Here is an 8,110-nt window from a genome sequence, read left to right as displayed (position 1 = left end):
TGTTGAATGACAATTTCTTGTTTGAATGTGGAATCCTGCTTTCACAGTGAACAGAAAGCACTGCTAACTTCTATAAGTGAGGGCTGTCGTTGGCTTCTGGCTCTACGTGCCATGGCTGAAGTGTTTTTACTGTTAGTATTTTCCAAGTTTATTTATTATTTCTTTTACAGGTTAGAGTCTTGTAGAGTGAAAAATAGCATGTTTGAAAAAAGTGTTAAAAAAACAATGTCATGAACCTAGAGATTAGCATTTTATATACATTTCAAAATGGAAGATTCCTTCCCATTCAAAAAGATAAAGGAATAATTATTCCGCAAAAGTCAGTTTAATCTGTTTTCACATTTGCCTCATCTATAGAATAAGCTAAGGCATACTGCTCACTTAACACTGCACAATCCATTGATACAGTTCAGTTAATTTCAAAGGCAAAACTAGCCAAAGTTTGTGCATTAACTACCATATTTATGGTTATGTAGCATTGGGCATGTTCCCTGTACAAATCTCCTTGTCGTTCTAGTTCTGCCCTTGTCCCAATTTTCAGCAAACTATGTTCACTGCACTGTTGGTGCTTATAGACCAAGGGCTACTACCCCATTCATCAGTGCTGTCCCTGATACGAAGTAGAGAATAATTTGTAGAATCAACAAGCATTATTTTGCGTTTCAACCATCTGAATTTCTGTTCCTATTTGCTTTGACCTTAGAATTGTATTTGCTTAGGATCATATAATGTGTTAAAAGATCAAATGGATCAGCCACCCTGAGCCTAAGAAGGCAAACTGTCATGCCAAAGGTTTATCCATTTATCCATTATTTCAAAGTATTTATTGAATACTTAGAGTTTCAGAAGGCACCATGCTGGAATTTGAGGATACAAAGATGTATAAGACATAGTCAACATCTTTGAGCTTAGAGCTGAGTAGGGATGAGAGCTGAGTAAAACATGTGTATGTATAAAGAGATTTAATTTAAGGAATTTTCTCTTACAATTATGGAGCCCGACAAGTCTAAATCTATGAGGTAGGCTAGCAGAGTTTTTATATTGCAGTATTAGGTAGAATTCTTTCTCTGGGAAACCTCAGTTTTTGTCCAATGCTTTCAACTGATTGAACGAGGCCCACCTGCGTTATTGAGGGTACTCTACTTAAAATCATCAGGTGACTCTTTGTAAACACATAAAACATGATGACATTATGTTGACACAAAACTGACCATCACAAAGGGGTGACATGGGGATACAGATGAGGGGCACCTAGTGTAGCTTGGGATTTCCAGTTACACATTTAATATTTCAATGCATTTGTTACCTCCTGCTATCCAAAGTAGCTTTGGCCATAGAAATACCAAAATAACTTGGATGCTTCTGAAAGGGAAAAAAAATCAGGGAGCATTGTATAATGTCCTTAGCTCAGCTTTACTGAGACAAGAAATCCTATGTGTTCCAAGGGACCTCCACAATTCACAGTGTAAAAGCTTTTTCTCTGCACAAGACAGCTCAAGAACAGCAAGACCGATCAGGTCACTTTGACCTTGGCTCTCTCAGCCTCCTCAGCCATGTCTCACAGACAGGAAAACACCTTAGCTCAATCCTTAATTCTCTTTCCAACACTACCTTTTCTTTTGGTAGAGCGACTTTTTTTTAATGTCATTTAAAATTGTCATAAGACAATTTAATCCATAGGGCTTAGGAATAGCTCATATTGTGGGAGCTTCCTCCATCCAAGGAAAGAGCCTAGGAAATGTATCATAGAAAGAAATCTAGATCCACTTTGGCCTGTGTCAATGACCACTAGGTGTTGATGGGGACAGTCCACATATGTTCTTCAAGAGGGAGTCTAGGGCTTCCCTGGTGGCGCAGTGGTTGAGAGTCCGCCTGCCGCTGCAGGGAACACGGGTTCGTGCCCCGGTCCGGGAAGATCCCGCATGCCGCGGAGCGGCTGGGCCCGTGCGCCATGGCAACTGAGCCTGCGCGTCCGGAGCCTGTGCTCCGCAACGGGAGAGGCCACAGCAGTGAGAGGCCCGCGTACCGCAAAAAAAAAAAAAAAAAGAGGGAGTCTAACACTGATCCCAAACTGATTGCATGATACAGATGCTCATTAATTGTGTTTCAAATGTGGCCACAGATGAGCAGTCTTGGATTTTATCCTTTGCTAGTTTCATGTAAAAATACCCACAAAGACTGCGACACTACTAATAACTAAAGATAAGAGGAAACCCTGTACCAAAGTCCGTTGGGAATTTATATTAACTTCAGTGTCAATCATTTGATTTATTGACCCACATTAGCTGCAGAGTAGGTAAGAAAAAGCCTCCGCTCAGTCACTGCCTCTAACGCAGGCCACAAGAGATACACTGCCTAGAGAATCAAACCCCTTATTACACAGAAATTATCTGAGCCAGCTAGGGATGTATGCCCAGCCCTCAGGATCCCTCATCTCCTTTAGAGACTACAGGATTCAATTTTTAGTACAACTGCAGATTCAGGAGGAAGGGGAACTTTGCACTCTCGGATGTACAGTCACCCCAGAGATGGCCTTGTAGATGGATGGAGAGTAGCAGACTCTCAGGTTGCAGCAAATGCTGGAGAGTATACAGCACTCATGCAAGGAACATTTGACTGTAGCAAAGCCAGACTAAGAATTGTGGAGCTGCTGACTGAAAAAAGAAGAAAAAGCACAATGTAAGAGTTGCAAGTTAAGTTTTTTATTTGGGACAGAATGAAGACTATAGCCTGGGAGACCAGATAGCTCTGAGAAACTGCTCCAAAGAGGTAGGGTGGGGGAGGTCAGTATATGTGTGATTTTGGTGAAGGGGGAGTACATACAATCAAGCACATATTTTTTGCAGAAGATTCCTGCTAGTCACGAGGAGCAGATGTCACCATGAAGGATTTTAGTGCTTTTCTAAATACGAGGAGATGCAAGAATTGGGCTCATAAAATTTTCTCCTGAAAATAGTTATCTGAAGACCTGTTCTGCCAGTTTTTCCCAGAGCACAGAGTGCTCATTCCTGATCTCCGCCCTGAACTCCTTTCAGTGGGTGTTGAATGTCAGTAGCTGCAGTGGCTCATAATTTGATCATTGTAGAGGTAGATGGCAAGTGCCAATTTGTAGGTGACAGCAGAAGATGCTCATGCCCTAGTTGAGCAGGCACTGGAACTGGCACAAGCACTTAGGAGACCACCTCACTCCAGATGTATATCTGAAAAGAACTGAGCTCCCTCATGAGCAGGGAGGAGAGCCAGGGCACATGAAACTCTCTGGTAGGGTTAAGAGCATGGGTTATGGAGGCAAAAGACCTGGCTTTAAATCCTGGCTCTACTACTGACTAGCTGTGGAGTCCTGGGCAAGTTGCCTAGTGATTTGGAGTCTCAGTTTCCTTACATGTAACATGGTAGTAACATCTACCTCAGAGTTTGTACAAATTAAACAAGCTAATGTCTATGAAGTACTTATTAGCACTCTGTCTTACACAAAGATGTGTCTAAATAATTATTCTTTCATTTTTATTAGCCATAAAGAATAAGTTGAGAAAAAGGGGAAGAATGAAGAGGGAGCATCCTGAAATATGCAAAAAATAAAAGGAAACCCCCAACACAGATTCTCTATTTACAAATAGGAGGTACAGGTCAGCATTACTGACTACAGAAAACTTCATTGGTCATATGGATAAATTTTATCCCTCTCTAAAAATGTAAAGAAACGGGATGAGAAAAAAAAATAAGATAGAGCAAATAAAAAACAAATACAAATGCAACTTTTAAATTATGTGTGCCCCCTCCAAAAAACCCAGGGAAAAAATAGTAGTTAGGGAAATCTTTACTGAGCTAACCAAAAGAGCTAAGTCTATTCACTGATAGCATATATTATGTCTATGCAAAATTAATGAAAAGTACTAGTAATAAGCATATCCTTTAAATTTCTTAAATTTTACATAATCAGATATTGGAAGGGAGTGTGCAGAAGAATCATTATTTACAGTTCTGTTATTTAAAACCTGGAGAATGCAAGAGAACAAATAGAAAAACTATGAATGAGTTCAGAGAGGTGGCTAATTGCATAATAAATATACAAAAATTTAATGCAAAACAGTTGATCAGTTAGAAAATGTAATGGGAAAAGATCCCATTCACAATGGCAATACAACTATTACTAATTCAAAAATGGTAAATTATAAGTGACCAAATTTACAAGAAATGTACAGGATCTTAAAAAAAAAAAAAACAACTATAAAACTCTCCTGGGTGACATAGAAGAACACTCAAAGAAAGAATTCTTGGTCAGATTCATGTGAAGATTTTCCTTCCCCTCATATTCTGGAAAGTCAAAGTAATTCATACTAAAATCTCAATAGGACTTTTTAGAAACCTGAAAAAATGTTTCTAAAGTTTGTGTGTGTGTGTGTGTGTGTGTGTGTGTGTGTGTGTGTGTGTGTGTGTAAAAAAGGGCAAATAGCCAGAACTCTTCAGAAAAAAAAAGAGTTGGAACAAGTACCAGAAGATATGAAATATTTTTCCCCAAAGTTAGGGTTACTAAAGTAGAGACATAGTAGTCCAAGAATAACCATAGAGCAGTGGAACAAAATAGAATCTAGAAAGGCTTCTCACTTTTGTGGGTGATAAAAAAGGCTTTTCAGTGGGGGAAAAGTTACTCAATGAGAGAACTGGCTACCCATTTGGAAAAAACTAACTACAATCTGACTTCACATGCAACATCAAAAGACTTTTAGATGGTTCAAACATTTAAAATGTAATAAATGAAATTATAGAAAACAAAGACATGATAGAATATTTTCACAATCTTGAGAGGTGAAAAGTCCCTCCTACTATTACTCAAAAGCCCAAATTATGAAAGGAAGACCAAATTAGGAAAAGTAGAAAAAGATCTCCAGTAACAGATAAAGATTAGTAGACTTTAAAAAAGAATTTTTCAAATTAATTAGTAAATGATGAACACCCCACAAGAGAAGTGGCCATGAGTAGATAATCTGTACAAGAATAGATACATGTGGCTCCAAACTTATGGAAAGAGTTGTTCAACCTCTTAAGTAGTACAAGAAGTGGGCACCAAAGGACTATTGATGGGAGTAGAGAATTGTTTCTGTTCTGGAGAACAGATAATGTCTTTAAAATGTGGATTCCCTTTAATCCACTAACTCCACTGCAGGAATTTATCCTAAACAGATAGACATGTGTGTAGAGATACATGTCAAGATTGTTTTTATTGCAGCATTGCTCATCATAGTAAAATGATGGAAACAACCTAAATTTTCATCAACTGAGTGATTAAAAAGCTAATACATTCATACAGTGTAACATAATGTAGCAATTACAATGATCTTGTAGATCTTTAGTTACTAACATGGGAAGATGTTCAAGACATAGTATTAAGAATATTAAGTTTAAAAAGCAGATACAGAATATACATAATATAATTCTACTTCCATATAGTTGTCTGTGTTTACTTAATGCATTGCAAGACATACCTGGTAGGTATTTATCAAAATGTTTTATCTTAATGGGGGGGATATATATAATTTCCCCCAACATTTTTATTTTTCCAACAGTTTCAAATATATATATATATTTTTTTGCCGTATGCGGGTCTCTCACTGCCGTGGCCTCTCCCGCCGCGGAGCACAGGCTCCGGACGCGCAGGCCCCGCGGCCACGGCCCACGGGCCCAGCCGCTGCGCGGCACGCGGGATCCTCCCGGACCGGGGCACGAACCCGCGTCCCCCACGTCAGCAAGCGGACCCCCAACCACTGCGCCACCAAGGAAGCCCTCAAATATTTTTTAACAAAAAGTTATTTCTGACAAATCAGTAGCTAAATTCTATTTAAGAGAAATGCTTTCTAAAATAAAAGATCTAGAGTTTAATATCAAAAATCAAAATAAGTGACATTACATCTCAGAGTCATACATTTATCTTACCTTGAATCTTCTGTAATTGTACATCTGCACATTCAGAATTAGTTCTTACCTGTGTTGATAATTCATGATTTATTCTTATGACATGCTCCATAGAAAATTATAGTGTATTTGTACTCAATTTGCACTAAGTGGATCATAATGATTTATTTATTTTATTCTTGTTTTTTGAAATAATACATTGTCCTCTGAAAATACTCTCTTTTCTTTTAAAAAGATAAAGTATTCTTCAGATGATAAGAACTATCTGATCTTGGGAAAATTTTGTGTTTACATTCCTAGTAATGAACTCTCAGACTTCACTCACGGTTAAAATAAAACCCAAGATGAACCTGGGTTCATCAATTTGTTTTGGACGTTTATTTTGATTGCAGCATCACATTTGAGATCCAACTGAAAGCATCACTTCTAATCAAAGCAGTTTTAGTAGGTGTGACAAATGCTTTTTTACAAAATCGTACCCTTGTATTATTTGGTGAACTATTATTTTCTTAGGAATTAACACTGCAATTCTATTTCACAGTTTATACATGTAGTTTGAGTTTTTACATGTCTTGCAGTTTCTTTCATCTTAGAGTAGGTTTTGAGTTTATTAACTGGTTTCACATATTCTTGTTTACAGACCTATCACTAGCTTCTAAGTGCATCTCAGATTATGTTCCTTTTATGTCTATCCAATTACATTTCCACATAAATGAAAACTCTAAAGTGGCTGTAATTTTTTTGCCTCTTTATCATCAGCCTGCTGGTTAACCAAATGAGGAATACTGTTTTCCAGAGTTTTATTCCACCCAGTGGTAGGCAATTTATCTGGAATTTTTTTCTCTCAATGAAGAAAATACTAACCCTATTCACACAAATTTATGTGCATCCTTTTGTCTTTATCTCCTGTTTCACTGGAAGTGATAACTTCCCTTATTAAGCATAATTTTTCTGTCTTTTCTCTGAATCCCATTGCTCTGGCCTCTTCATGAACTTTGCTCTATCATTTATCCCCTTAATCCTGTATCTTCATTATCTCCTTTAAAATATAAACACCTCAATTTCTTTCCCATCTGGACTTCCAGAACATCATTCTCCTGATACCCCTGGACACTTCTCAGTTTTCTTTGCAAACATCGCTTCTTCCACTCACCTCTTAAATGTGGATGTGCTTTACTTTCTGTGACTCCTTCCTGTGTACATTGTCCTTGACTGGCATCCCCCTTGTCTTTATGCATTCCCTTATACTGAACACAGGCATTAGTATCACCTTTGAGCTGATGACTCTCCAACATTTATCTCCAACCTGCTCTAAGGCCTATATATGGACTCCCCACTGGGAACCAGCTGGATGTTCCACAAACCTCTCCAAATCAGTATGTCCAGAATTGAATTCTTCCCAGTCACAAACCTTTTATTCTTCTTGTATTTCCTGTCTCAGTGCATGAAGACAACTTGAACCTGGTGACCAAGGTCCAGCAGTCATTCTCTCTTCTTCCCTCTCCTGTGTCCCCAGTCCTTCATCCAGGTGGCCACCAAGTTGAATGGATTCTATTCTCTTTGTACTATGGAACCTGACTCACTGCCAGTGCCTTGGTCTGAACTGTCCGTGCTTCCTGCTTGGAATTCTGTCATGGCGTTCTCACTGGCTGCTCGGCTTTTATTCTTGCCCTACTTTAAATCCATTGACCACATGCTGCCAGAGTGTTCTTTGTAAAAGTCCTGATTAAAATCTCTTAATGTGTTTTAGGAAGAATGATGAGCTCCATAGCTTTGCACAAAGGGCCCTGCCTCTTTAGCCTGAGCCTTCACTATGTGCGGGTCTTACCAACCTACTGGTCCTTCCTACAATATACCATAGCCTTTTATATCTCTGTTCTGACATGCTTTTCTCCATTTCTCCACCTCCCTAAATCTTATTCATTCATCAAAACTTAACTGACATGACTGTTCTGATCACCTTCTAGTCACCCAGGTGGTGAAGGAGGGATCTCTTGCCCTAAATAGTGTGAGATGGCTCAACACACAACTCAACACTGGTTAGAAGAGACTAGCAAGAGTTATTAGTCACATATCCTCGCAGCCCGGAGAAGAGGGCACTGAATGCGCTGTGGGGCCACATGGGAGGTGCACTTGGGGGCAGAAGAAGTCAGATGGGGTGTGGGAAGCAGGCCTTGTAGGAACAAGAGGATAGGGGACC

This window comes from Delphinus delphis, chromosome 1, assembly GCF_949987515.2.
Source record: "Delphinus delphis chromosome 1, mDelDel1.2, whole genome shotgun sequence".
Taxonomy (NCBI): domain Eukaryota; kingdom Metazoa; phylum Chordata; class Mammalia; order Artiodactyla; family Delphinidae; genus Delphinus; species Delphinus delphis.
The sequence above is the reverse complement of the archived record's forward strand: the minus strand, read 5'-3'. Positions refer to the sequence as shown.